The sequence below is a fragment of the Balaenoptera musculus genome, chromosome 6, assembly GCF_009873245.2.
Source record: "Balaenoptera musculus isolate JJ_BM4_2016_0621 chromosome 6, mBalMus1.pri.v3, whole genome shotgun sequence".
NCBI lineage: Eukaryota > Metazoa > Chordata > Mammalia > Artiodactyla > Balaenopteridae > Balaenoptera > Balaenoptera musculus.
The window spans coordinates 82,462,505-82,477,023 of NC_045790.1; the positions used below are offsets into that span (position 1 = coordinate 82,462,505).

The 14,519-nt window shown below is 43.7% G+C and overlaps 1 pseudogene; it reads right to left on the bottom strand.

Moving 5' to 3' along the window:
* Window positions 1-3,355: 3,355 nt before the first annotated feature.
* Window positions 3,356-4,596, bottom strand: LOC118897526 (annotated as a pseudogene).
* Window positions 4,597-14,519: the final 9,923 nt, after the last annotated feature.

Genomic DNA, 14,519 nt, shown 5'->3' on the forward strand with positions numbered 1-14,519 from the left:
TGGGGAAAGGGGAGGCGCCTGGGAGAGAGGAGAGAGGAACCAGGACCAGCAGGGTGGGACACTGCAGGGGTGAATGAAGGAGAGTTGAAAGCCTTTAGGTGCACAGCAACACAAAAGGGACTTTGGGAGAAAAGGAATTGATCAGAGAAGACTTTTAAGTTGTTTACCATGGTGTATGCCATGGGCCTCTCTCCCTTGGGTCACTCCCACACTATCTTTTAAAAAGGCTGCATTGCTTACTAATTCTTTTATATGAAAATGGATTTTTCTGGAAATGTTGAAGGGGACAGGGATGAGTTGTATGTCTGTGTTGATGCAAGGCAAAAACAGATTATGCGGAGAAGCTGGAGTTAAAGACTTCAGCGTAAATCCCTGGAAATGAACAAAAAATTACAGGAGAACTTCAGAGTTTCAAAAGCTGTGGAACTGGTGAGATTCAAGTTGAGATCTCCCAGGGGTAAAGAAGGACCCAGTTAATATCTAGGTTTTAGGCGGAAGAAACAGGAAATAGCATAAGATATATATGTGATATGATGAAAAGATGGAGTAGAGAATAAAAAAGGCCCAGAGAAGGGTAGAGGGATTTAGAAAGCGTCGAGGGACCTGCTAGGCTTAGAGGCTATAGTTCACCTACACTCTTTGTCCCCCCAGCCCCCCAACCACCACCCTAGAGAAACTGAAGATGAGCCCCCAGCAGTAACTGAGTTTTTTTCCCTGTCCCTCTTCCCAGTTTTCTAAATTAAGTTATGTTGGCCCAGAGAGACAACTGAGATGGGAACTCTGAGGAAAGAAGAGAATATCATCTTTGTGGGCAGGGAGGGGCTAAAGTATAGCGTCTAGGGCCTTTATCCAATATCCACAGACCATCTGTTTGGTGTTGTAGTGGGGTCTGGGAAAAAAACCCAATCACGCAATTCAGGGGCCATGGATTGGATCATTAAGAGAGTTCAGAAAAACTAAAGAAGGAGTCCTCAACACTGGTTCATCAGTCATTCCCCAGCCCCACCCCCCATCCAGGTGTCTTGGCCAAGCCTTTCCTCTGTGTTAGGGCTGATCTGAATAGCAATGCTGAGCCTCTGAAGTTTCTAATCAGATGCTGGAGCCCCAGTGCTGTCCTCATGGAGCAGAACCTCACCTTCTGGAGCAAATCCTATCTGAGATTTTGTCCCCTTCCTCAGGAGAGGTCAATCTACTAACTGAAGAAAATCAACTGTGGATCCCACACAGAAGACCTTTCCGTAAGGTTTTCAAGAAAATAAAAAATATTTTTATCCACTTTATAAATGAATAAAAGAGAAGTAAATTAGAACTCTGTTAATGCAAAGTAGAAAGATTTATTTGTGAATTATGATCTGCCTAAAGAGAGGAGAATAAAAATTGAGGCCAAGCCCCTCATTCCTTTTTTGTTTTGCAGCATCAATGCAGGGAAGAAGAGGAACAAAGAGGGAGCATTTGGTAGGTAAGGTTCTGCCTATTCAGTCCAGAGCTCTCAAGGGTTAACCTTAATCTCTCCTTTCCGTAAGACCCAGGTCCACATCCACAGTCTCTAAGGATGTCAGCTGCTAGAGCTCATCCCTCTTAGAAAACAAAGCTCTCAGCAGGGAGAGTCATAGGAAGGAGTCAGAACCAAGAACACTTCTCCAGTTCCCTGCTAGGTCCATCCATGGGAATGGAAGAATGGTGGAATGGGCCTGTGGGTCTTGCCCACTAGGTGGCAGTGTGAGACACAGTGGAAAGGATATCTGGAGGCAGACCTTTTGGGTCCTGATTTGGGACAAATTGTTTAATTTTCCTAAGGCTCAGATTCCTCCTTGAGATACACCTAACCTTCATCCCTCACAGCGTGGTTATGAGGATCAGATGGGATAAAGTGTAAAATGCTATTCCATACTTGAGCCTGTCTATTGTTGTCACTGTTTGACCTTGTGTACTAATGCTTGGGGCTTTTGGAGTCTAGTCTCCCAAGAGCCTCCCCCAGAGGACAGTTTTGCTCAGCCTCCTATAAGATCCTTTGCTCCTACCTTCACCGCATGTAACCAAGTCTCCTGCTTTCCCAGCTTGGAGAGTTTGCCAGAAAGGAGTACACGTGACATGGGACCTGTTTGCTCTTTGGAAAAGCAGGTATTGATGAAGCTCTTCTTCTTTCCTTCCCCCTCTTCCTAGTACGGCCTCTGTGACTGCAGGGCCCCCGTACAGCCGAGGTTGACATGAGAGGGTAATCTTATAGGGAAGGGAATTTGAAAGAAGCACCCTCCTTGAAGAAAAAAAGAAGCATCTTGAAGTCAGTGACGTAGGGAACGTGACTCCTGCCAGGCTTGCTGGGCCCTCCTAGCCTCATTCTGCTCCCAGCTGCAGCTTGTACATCCTGTCTTTTGCAGCCATCTGGGCAAGCTTCTTGATGATAACACTTTGCAGCAAGATCCCTGCTGGGAGGATCATGATAGAGTGACTGTAGAAGCTGATCTTCTGATGTCTGGGGAGGTTGAGGAAGCTGCTGCTTCCTCTGTGTCCCTTTGCCTTCCACAGCTCCTCCGCCTGAGCCCTCCCCTCCCTCAGAGGCCTGTCTCTGGGGGACTTGGCAAGCAGGTGCACTGAGGAGGTAGCTTCTCTTCCTCAGCCCTGATCTCCAGGAGCTCCAGGAGATACAAGTCACAAAAAGAGTGCATTTCCAAATTATGGAGCAGAGGGAAAAGGAGGAGGGACACTTCCCAAGCAACTGAGGCAGACTACCAATGAAATCTTCTGGAACTACTTTTTTTTTTTTACTTTATTAAAATACTGAGTTTATTTCACATGTATATTTTTGTCTCCCCACCATTTCCATTTGTCTGACCACCACTACTACTATGTCCTATCATAACATTCTAGACATACTTAAAACCAAGCAAAGGGTGGAGTTCCATCTTTTAAAACTAAACATGCATTTTGGACAACACATTCTTGGCAATGGAACCTGGACAATATTTATCAGACATGGTAGGGAAAGTTCTCACTCTTCATTATAAAAAGGACAGCCAGATATCAACTATTTTCTTTCTTTCTTTCTATCTATCTATCTATCTATTTATGGCTGCGTTGGGTCTTTGTTGCTGTGCGCGGGCTTTCTCTAGTTGCTGTGAGCATGGGCTACTCTTCATTGCGGTGTGTGCGTTTCTCATTGTGATGGCTTCTCTTGTTGCGGAGCATGGGCTCTAGGCACACGGGCTTCAGTAGTTGTGGCATGCAGGCTCAGTAGTTATGGCTTGCGGGCTCTAGAGCACAGGCTCAATAGTTGTGGCGCACGGGCTCAGTTGCTCCACAGCATGTGGGATCTTCCCAGACCAGGGCTCGAACCCGTGTCCCCTGCATTGGCAGGCAGATTCTTAATCACTGTACCACCAGGGAAGTCCTTAAACTATTTTCTTAAAGAGACTTCCTCCACTGCCAGAGATCTTGAATAGCCATCCGGAAACAATTCTTCACATAATTGATGAACTTGGCTTCCACTTTGGGAAGGGAACCACCTTTTTCTATACTTGCTTGCATTTTTCCTTTAATGTCTTCTACAGAGCTAGGTCCTTTCCGTGTTTTAGCAGTCTTTTCCTGTTTTTTGAAGGATTCTTGAGCTTTTGATCTTGGTGCTGATGGTTTTGAGTCTTTTCCATTCTGGTTTGATTTTTGTGCATTTTTGGCTGGAGTATCTTGTACAAATTTCTTTACTGGAGCTTTTTCTTCAGCTTCCTCATCATCAAAGTCATCATCATAGTCATCTGCATCATCATCGTCATCTTCATCAGCAGCAAGTTTTACTTTTTTCTGTGGAAACTTGCTACCACTTCCAGGGGCAGAACACTTTCCAGATATACTTAGGAGAGTCACATCCTCCTCCTCTTCATCTTCTGACTCTGCATCTTCCTCCACAGCTACTAAGTGCTGTCCACTAATAATGCACAGGCCCTGAACCACACTTCAACCGTCAGACCACAGGTGGTGTTATTTCAAAGCCCCCAAGGGAAACCATTGGCTGTACAGACATTTTTGAAGTTGCCAGTGTTACTTAAATTGGACTGCCTTCATAATTCATCGCCTCTGCTCCAACAATGTGCAATTCATCCTTTGCGCCAGCCCCTAAACTGAGCGTTCTTAAAGATAACTGGTACTCATTTTCATCATTATCCACTTCAAAGTGATAATCTTTGTCAGCCTTTAGTTCACAACCGAAAAGATAGTTCTGGGGCCTCAGGGGGCTCATGTCCATGTCCATTGAATCTTCCATGGGTTGGTGGCATGCACTTAGGTGGGAGAGAAGGCGGACGGAGATAAACGACTACTGTTCCGGAGAGCAGCCGCGAAGGATGGAATCACACCAGGGATGGGACTACTTTAGTCTCTTGCAGACACACAGGACACCACAGGCTCCCAAGCCTTGTGGAGCATCATAGACAAACCAGAGCAGCTGCAGTCCTCGGCAGTTCCCAAACCCCAAAACTTGAGGGGACTCTTTGCAGCAGAAGTGGAGCCAGCTCTTTCAGGGTGTCCCCTCTCTGCATAGTGAGTCCCTGGGGCTACTGTCCTGGTCTTGGGTGGCTGACCCCCACTAGCGTCTCCCTTTGCCTTATTCAGTGGATTCCCTAATGGGCCCAGTCCATATTCAGGCTAAAATATCCCCATTGCAGCCCCAGCCCCAGCCCCCTCTGATCTTGAACCCTGCCCCAATCCCAGCCCCTAACTCAGGCCCACCTTCAACCTCTCTCCCATTCTGTCACCCCAGATAGGGCCTGTGGAGTGTCCTTCTCTGAACCCAAGGATGAAGTACAGTCTCTCATCCCAAAAGAAATTCAACCCCAAGACTGGCACTTATTCCAGAAGCAGCTGGAACTCTTTCGGGTCCAAAGAGCTCAGGAAACCTTTCATCCTCTAGCTCCCAATGTTCCTCAGTGCAACATGGCCTCTCTGTCCTAAGTACCAGGCTCCATCCTTGCTAGAGAATTTCCTATTATCAATGAGATCTGGCGGCAGCTGGAGCACCACCTTTGAAAGAGCTTCATCCAACACTGGGCCCACCTGGCACAGATACAGCCTCAGGGCAAACTAGCAGGGAATTCTTGGCCAAAGGGCAAACATGAACCTTCACAGACCTCTGTGGTAGGGGCCAAAGTAGCAAGGAAGAATCTAGGCCACATGATGTTGAGGCAATCAGGAAATTTCCATGTGAAGGGACAGGCAAAGTGACCCACAAAGAGTCTGGTGCATAGCCTGAGGAAGAGCCCCCAAATAACCCAGGTATTTAGAAAGCTATCCTGTGAGGAGTCTAGGGTCTGACTCTGAGGAGACAGAAAGTGACCTGGTATGTCACTCAGGGAGCTCAACAGAGAACCTAGACCAGAGGCAACTGGAAAACACCCTAAAGATTCATTTGGACAAGAACTTGGGTAGATGTCTCCAGCAGGAGCCCTGTAGGAGTGTGTGGTTCATGGCTTGTTGCCACCTATACACTGCCCCCTCCTGGGGAGTCTTATGGCCACTTGGAAACTGGAAATTCGGCACCTTCAATGAATCAGGAACACTGCCTGAATACCTTTTGGAAGCTTTCCTTCCTTGATCTAGGCATCAGACAAGCACTAGAAGCCCAGATTATATGGTTTGGGGTACAGCAAAGGTAGAGCTTACCTCTCAAGCTCCTTGAATCCATAAAACCGTTTAGCTGGTAGAGACTCAATCATGGCCCCTTCCTCAGTCCACCTTCCTCTCTCAGCCACCCATGTTTCAGGGATGGCTAAACCAAGGTTGCTTAGCTCTTTGAAAGAAACCCTTAGGCAGGTCAGGAGATAAGCTGATCACAAAAGTTCAGTCCCCATCTTGGATAGTCCTCTCTCAGTTCCTCAGCTGTAAACAAGGAAGGCCAGACAGCCCTGAAATGTTGGTTATCATTCACACAGGACCTTCAGTCTGAGGAGACCAGACAAACTTTTTAGCTCCTCACACCCATCATCATGGACAAACTGTGGCAGAGTGAGAATGTATGGGGGACAAGAGAGGCAGTCCAGAGTCACTCCAAGTCAAACAATGGCAGGACATGACCCAAGGGGTGAGAGTGGAGTCATGTCCCAACAGCCTCCAGTCACAGAGGAGCAGTACCCCAGAGGCAGAGACCACGGAGGAGAGGGTCTGGAGGCGAGCATCTCCTTTCCACTTTAGGAAAAGGATGTTGGAGATTAATTTAGGGATTCCTTCAAAGGCCAAAAAGTCCAGGGAAGAAGTTCAAGACGACTGCAGCTCCTGAGCCACAACTGGAAGATGTTCTGAGAGCCTGTGAGCTGGAAGATGCACAGAAACTAAATGGCTGTCTGAGCGGTCAAGGGGTCCAGTGACCAAGGAATCTCCCTCCCCGCCCTGAGGAGTATTGGTTGCCCAAAATCTGCAATGGCCAAGCCTTAAAGAGCAGCTTGCTCATGGACTGAGGCTCATACTGGAGGTAGAGATGCAGAGCCAGCCTCAGGATTTTCCCATTGAAGTGCTCCTTGCCTCAGAGAGTCCACCTACTCCATTTCCTTAAATCTATAAATCAATTTGAGGAGAGTTGACATCTTAATAATACCATGCCCTTCAATTCACAACACTGTAGATCTCTCCATGTACTTAGACCTTCTTCAACTTCCCTTGGCAATGTTAATTTTCCTTGTACAGCTACTACACATATCTTGATAAATTTTATCCCTATTTCATATTTTTACATGAATGCTATTTTTAAGTTTCCAATTGTTCATTGTTAATATATAGAGATAAAATTTTTGTTTTTTGACCTTATATTCCATACCTTTGTTAAACTTATTAGTTCCAGTGGCTTTTTCTGTTGACTCTTGAGGATTTTCTACATAGACATGTCATCTGTAAATAAGGAAAATTATATGTCTCCCTTTCCAGTCCATGTGCTTTTTATTTTTCTTGCCTTACTGCATTAGCTAGTACCTCCAGTACAATATTGAATAGAAGTGGTATGTGTAGACATCCTTGTCTTGTTCTTGATCTTAGGTTGGAAAGTATTCAGTCTTTCATCACTAAATATGATGCTGGCTGTAGGTTTTTTTGTAGATGGCCTTTATCAGATTGAGGAAGTTCCCTTTTATTCCTGGTTTTCTGAGTTGTTTTTTTTTTTTACCAGGAATGGGTATTATATTTGGTCAAATGCTTTCTCAGCATCTACTGAAATGAACATAGTGTTTTTCTTTTTCAGTTTGTAAATATGGTGAATTACGTTGATTTATTTAATGTGAAACCAACTCCACATTCCTGGTATAAATCATACTTGGTCATGATATATTATCCTTTAATATGTTGTTGGATTAAACTTCCTAAAATTTTCTTTAGAATTTTTGCAAATAAGAGATATTGGTCTGTAGTTTTCTTTCTTGTAATATTTTTGTCTGGTTTTGGTATCATGGTAATGTTGCATTCATAAAATGAGTTGGAAAGTATTCCCTCCTTTTCAATATTTTAAGAGTTTATTTAGAATTCTTTTTTCTTCCTTGTTTGATAGAATTCACCAGGGAAGTCATCTGCACCTGAAGTTTTCTGTGAGAGAAGGTTTTTAACTACAATTCCAATTTCTTTAATAAAAGCTCTTCAAGTTATTTATTTCTTCTTCAGTGACTTCTCGTAATTTGTATATTCATATTTTTTATTCATTTCATCTACGTTTTTAAAATTTATTGACACAAAGTTGTTCATAATATTCCTTTTAAATATCAGTATAATTAATAGAGGTGTCACCTCTCTTTCCTGATACTGTTAATTGGTTTTTTCTTTTTTTCTAATCAGTCTGGCCAGAAGTTTATCAAGTTAATCTGAAATAACCAGCTTTCGGTTTTACTGATTTATTTAAAATTTTCTGTTTCATTGATTCCTGCTTTGGGTTTAATTTGCTCTTTTTGCTGTAATTTATTGGGATTTTAGCAAGCAACAGAAACAATTGCATGGGTTCACTCCATGTTTATCCAGAAATCAGAGATGTGATTTGAGGGGAACTCAGTCACCCCTCAGTTCCCTGGTCAACTCAGTTTTAGTTCCACTTCATGGCTCTTCCATTTGAATTTATGGAATAGCCATTTGTAGATTCTCCTAGGCCGGAAACCCTAGAGTTATTAGTGTTTAAGAATGTTGGTTCTGGGACTTCCCTGGTGGCGCAGTGGATGAGACTCCGTGCTCCCAATGCAGAGGGCCCGGGTTCAATCCCTGTCAGGGAACTAGATCCCACATGCATGCCGCAACTAACAGTTCGCATGCCACAACTAAGGAGCCTGCGAGCTGCAACTAAGGAGCCTGCCTGAAGCAACGAAGACCCAGCACAACCAATAAATAATTTTTTTTTAAGTTTCAAAATATAAAAAAAATGTTGGTTCTGCAGTTTGACAGACTCAGGATTTACATCCTAAGTCTTCCCCCTTTCTAACCATGAGACCTTGTAGAGTAATTTAATGTCCTTGATCCTCAGCTTCTCAACTGTACAATGGAAATAACAGTATCTTTCCTCATAATGAGATAATCCATGTTAATTAAAACTCTTAGCTCCGTACCTAACCTGAAGTGCTTAATAAATGTTAGCTATTATTTATTACTATTTTTTCATGACTTTCATCACAAAAATCCATCCTGCCCTAAAACCCCTTTATCATTTAAGGATTTTGTCATGTTAACCCCTCCTGTTATATAAACTCACTTTCCACTGCTCCTCTCAAGAGTGTGGTAGCTAAATGTATAAGCTAGCTTTTGTTTTATAGCAAATCATCCCAAAATTAGTGGCTTAAAATAAACATTTTTTTCCCCTCATGATTCTTTGTGTTGGCTGGGCCATCTAGGCCAACTCAGATACAGCTGGATGATACAGGATGGCTTCACTTATATGTCTGGGGACTGGTTCAGTGTCAGCTGAGACTCAGCCATGATCTCAAGCAGGCTAACTCAGGCTTGTTTGTGTGGTAGTAGGATTCCCAAGAGGAAAAGAGAGGGCAAGCTCTGATGACCAAGCTCCTCCCACCTGAGGACCCAGCGGATATTTTGTGCATGGCTTCACTAATCAATCCATTTTATGTCACTTGATTTCTCCTTGCCTTGTCATTTGTGAGCACTGCTTACTCGTGTTGTCCTCCTAGATTGAAGGTATCTTTGAATGTGACCTTTTATCTTGGCAAAGATAGGATATTGGGCAAAGAACTAAGGAAGAGAAATCTCCAGCTCCGATATGAGGGGGTCCCTGACCTGAAGTCCCTGAGGTCCCTGGATAACCAGCCTAACCCCTCTGGGACTCGGTCCTGCCTTGACTCTGCCAGTTCTCTGAACTCTACTCCTCCCCAACCCAGGCAGAGCCTGAGCCTCCAATCTGTTGACAGCCCTACTCCACCACCAACGCAGGCTCAGCTCTGCCACCTGCGACCGTGCCAGCCTGCGCTTCTTCCTAGTCTGCCCCACTTCCATCTCAGCACAGTCCCCTGACCCAGTGGGAATAGCCGATCCCCAGCTCTGAGCCTCTCCTTTCCTGCTGACTGAGCTCAGAGTTCCCATTGTGACAGTGGGTAAGGGCCAGCCCTGGGGATCCAGGGAGAGCGATCCCCAGCAGTCAAATGGCCTGTGAGCTCACTAAATGCAAGCAGACAGAGAACCAGTGGGAGGAGCTGACGAGTGAAATGATCCTGCAAGCAGAGACCCATCCCTTTGTCTGGCCTGGACGAACTGCACAGGTTTGGTGAGTACGGAGCTAAGGCGCTCTCAGCAGCTCAGCCCTCTACCAGCAACACCATCCTGCACAGGCGCCTGTCTTCTGCCTGGAGGCCCAATGCCTTATCCAAAACCCTGTCTGGGAAGAACAGAAAAAGTCAGTGCATCCTCGGGAACAAGCTGCCCAGGCCCAGTCAGTTTACCTGCTCCAAACTGGCTCAGCTCCACAGCTGATGTGTGACCTGGGTGATTTCTGTTTCTGTGATCCACATGTGATGCTCCAGGAAAAAATGTCTCTAACTATATTTACCAGATTTGGGGGGGGGGGGCGCGAGGACAAAGTTACATATTTACATAAATCGAACTTATTTAAGTTAGGACATTTAACTCTCCTTATGTTCCACCTATAAAAATAACATGTGCTCATGATTAGAAAAAAATCCACAGCATACTGAAGAGAATAAACTGAAAAGTTCCCTTCCCCAATAAGCCCCCAGAGAACATGCCCCCGCCCCCAAGCAACCATTGTTAGCATACTTGTATTTATCCTTCTAGAAGTTTTCTACATATGTATAAACATGGATTTGTATACCCTCATTTGACATGTATGAATAGAACATTATAACACATACTTTACTATTTATGTTGTATTGGTGAGTTTTCTCACATGGCTACATGACTAAATCCTTTCAAAACGTAGAGAGTCCATGACTTAAAAGCATGCAATAACCCAAAAACCTATTTTGTAAATAAGCTTTCTGGAACTCATAACACCTTTTCAGAGAAATAATGTTCTAAATCAGGGTCCATAAACTTCTTCTGTAAAGGGCCAGATGGTAAAATCTTCAGCTTTGCATGCCATATTCTGTCACTGGTTCAGCTTTGGGGGCTGTTTGCTTTTGTTTACAATCTTTTAAAAATATAAAGACCAATCTTAGCTCCTAGGTGATACAAAAACAGGCTGTGGGCCAAACTTGGCCTTCAGACTATAGTCTGCTAAGCCCTGTTCTAAATAGCGGTTAGGTTCCCAGCTTAGTGCCCAGAAGCAAAATCCACCCAAAATGTTGCTAAGATACCAAATGAGTCAACATATTTTAAATGGCTTTGTAAACTATAACGTCTATACCACTGTGAAGAATTATTAGACTTCTTCAGTGTTTAGCATGTGGTGATTTTTAAAAATAAAATTAGCTAACACTGAATTAAAAAGTTTTACACATCTTGAACTGCATGAAGAATTAGTGAAGAAACTGAATAGACTTCTCAAGTTATCTACAAGGTAGAAAAAGTAGGAAACCCTGTATTACATCCAACCCTACCGTTTTTGTCAGCACAACATAAACATACATTGACTCAAAGTTGATTGGCCTGTGTGGCTTGAGTTTGTAGGCCAAGTAGCCCCCTCCATCAGAAAACAGAGAGGGTACCGCTGAGTTTTTGCCCCACCCCCTGCCGTCACTGTGGGTACTGGAAAGGCTTTTCTTGTGCTTGTCACTCACAGTCACATGCACTGACCTAAACCTTGAGTCCTCTGTGAGTCCCACTTCCTGGAACCCACAGAGGCAGAGAGGGGGCAGAGAGCAGATCAGAGAGGATGCTGGAGAGTCGTTTGGTGGCTACCCAGATGAGGAACCTTATTTTTAACAATGACCAAAAATCCCTATTATATTTCATTGAGCTTTTTTAATCCTTACAACTTGCCTCTTCTCTGTCACAGAGGTAGAACTTACCTTAATAATTTCACATCATGATTAATTCTATTTTCTTGTAAAAGAAATGCAAAAAAAAAAAAAAGCTAAATAAATAAAAGAAACGCAGACTACCCTGAAATATCTGGGCTGGAATCAGGAAAGAAGGTGAGAGAGAAAGGGTATTAAAGAGGATCGTGCGTGAGAAAGGGACTGAGCTGGGGACTGTGTGCATGGGCAGTGAAGGCGGTTCCTGGTACATGTGCAACCTCAGGAGGGAAAGCCAGGGGGGCAGGTGGCAAAATGTCAACTGGGTCCTTAAGGTGCGGCACTTTGTGACAGCTCCCTTAGCAAAACGTCCTATAACTTGCTAAAAGAAGTTCTTTTAAAAAAAAAAATTCTGTAATGATAATAATAAAACAAGACCTTCCATACATTGGATTTTAGGGACCCCTTGATTCTCCTGAGTCTGCTTGTCCAGCCAGGTAAGCCAAAGCAGAGTGACAGAGAAAGGGTGTTGATGATGAAAGGCACAATAAAAATATGACCTAAGTTACAGACCATGGAAGAGTTTAGAAAATACTTTCCCAAGCATTATGCTTGTAACAATAACTCCGTAAGGTCAGGGAGGTGGAGATGGGCTCAGTGACTCGCCCACGGGCACACAGCAAGCACAGGGCAGAGCAGAAAGAGTGCTTGAACTTTCTGAGGCCAGCCTCAGTGCTCTCCACATCTCCCATGCTGCTTCCCAGGAGGTTCCAAGCAGATCTAGTGGGAATGGACATCTCTGCCCTTATTCCTCTCCCTGTTCTTCGTTTAGTGATTAGATTTCCATCAGCATCACTCTAAGTGAAGCATCCTGTGCTTATGAAGCATAGGGAGCTGCTTCAAATAAAGCAGCATGGTTGGCTGAGCGTCTGCACCTGCACTGGGGGAGGCAGGAGCGCCAAGCTAAAAAGGCAGCCAACTCTGGGACCAGGCGGGTGGGCTGAAATCCTCGATGCTTGGCTGACCAGCTGTGTGAGCCTGAACACGTCGCTTAACCTCTGGTCAATATAGGGAGAGCATGTAGCCCAGTGCCCAGGATGTGCTAAAAGTTCAGTAACTGATACACATTTCATTATTACTGAGTCCTCATCTGCCTCCTTTGGGACTGTATCATAAAAAGAAAACTACCAACAAGAGCTTGACAAACACATGGCTCATAGGTTTAGCTAATGAGTCTATCTGGTTGTGCACAGCCTCCACATGCTGGAATAATCCATCCCCCTCCTTAAGCCAGGCTACAATTTTAAAATGTAATAAATGGCACTCATCCTTCTAATCTCTTCCTATATGCGACTGACAAGTATCAGTGTTTCTTGTGGAAGTTACTGTTCTGGAAAGCTGGGGCAGGTGGGCCGAAAGCCAGAATTACCTAAACAGCTTGAACTCCTGGAGTTTATCTCCAAGCTAGTGAAAATAATCAGCTATCAGGGCTCCCCAAACAGGCACCAAAAAGCAAAGGCTAAATTCTAAGGTGGATGTCATTTGTGTCCCTTTCTTTTGAAAAAGTTTCCAAGATGAAAAGGAATAGTAGATTTACTTCAAATGATTTCTCTTGCTGAGGGATGGAAGTTCGTAACCCAGGGATACAAATTTCCTCACAATATGACACTTACTTGCCTAGAGACAAAAGCTCACATGGGGTACTCAAGGATTGAGGGTGGGGTGAGGCTCAAGAACACGTTACATGAGAAACAGCTGAAGAAAACATGGGAGCCTGATCAGCTTTACCCTATGTGGCCTGGCCAGAGGGTGGAGTTATCAGAGAACAGATCTGATCTCATATAAAGGAAGAACACTTTAATAATGAGCTACACAGGGCAGGGGTGAAGGGTCATCACCGAGGGGTTTAAGCAGGGGGAGAGGGCCAAACACTGGGTATAATGAAAAGACTGATGAGCTGGCAGAGAACTAAGCTGGATTATATTTAGGATTTTAGTTCTAAAATCCTGAGAATGTATATTAAAACCCCAAACAACAGAACAGTCCTCTTGCTAGAAGGCCAGTTGGTATGGTCCTAAGAGTTATTTTTTCCATATTAAATATCAACATTTTGTGCTTCAAGACCTGACTCAGTCTCAAAGTAATTTTAAGAGAAAAGAATTCAAAATCCAAATAAAGGGTGGATTGTACCAATGTCAACTTCCTAGTTTTAACATCATACCACAGTTATGTAAGATGTTACCATGGGAAGAAGCTAGGTAAAGGGTACACGGGACCTTTGCCCTATTTTTTGCAACTTCCTATGAATCTGTAATTATCCAGAAATAAAAAGCTTTTAAAAGTCGATTTAAATATACTTCCCCAAGAGGTTCTAAGTAACCTCAAATAAAACCCAGTTTGTTTCAGAAGTGCAGTGTCATCAGCCACAAATGACTCTGTGCAAGCACCCACAGGCAGCAGGGCTCATTTCAAAACCATGATCAAGCAGCTATTAAGATTTACAGTTGCGATTAGGAAAGCCTACGTCATGTTGACAGGTGTCTAATTTGGTCACACTGATCATAAATCTTCAGTTATCTGGGATCACATCTTTAAAGTCAACCTATAGGCAATACATTCTTAAAACTGCTTCCCGTGTGGTGCTTATACAGGAATCATGTACGGACTTAATTACTCTATCTAACTGTAATACAACAATGTGTTTGTGTCTTCTTCCTCCACAACTATGACCTACAACAAGAATTGCATCCTGTTCATCTCATTCTATCACCAAAGCCTAACTCACAATAGTTCTCAGTAAACAGTCATAGAATAAATAAGAAATAAACCAGTAATTAAGTTATTTTCTTGGACTTCTCAGAGTGACTTTCTTTTCTGACACAAAGGCATCCAAAGGAATCTTAGAGTCTCTAACTTTGGAATCAGGATTAAATATTACACATACATGTGTGTGCGTGTGTGCGTGTGTGTGTGGCAAAGTCTCTGAAACACAGGGGTTTAATCTCTAAAGGTCTTTATAACTACTTGGTTTTGATTTGTTAGTTTCTTAAGATATCATAACTCAGTTTGATTTAGAATAAAACAGAGAGGTCAGGCTTTTTCAGACAAAAAAATCAACGTGAATTGTTCAACACATCCCCCCAGCTTCTGCCC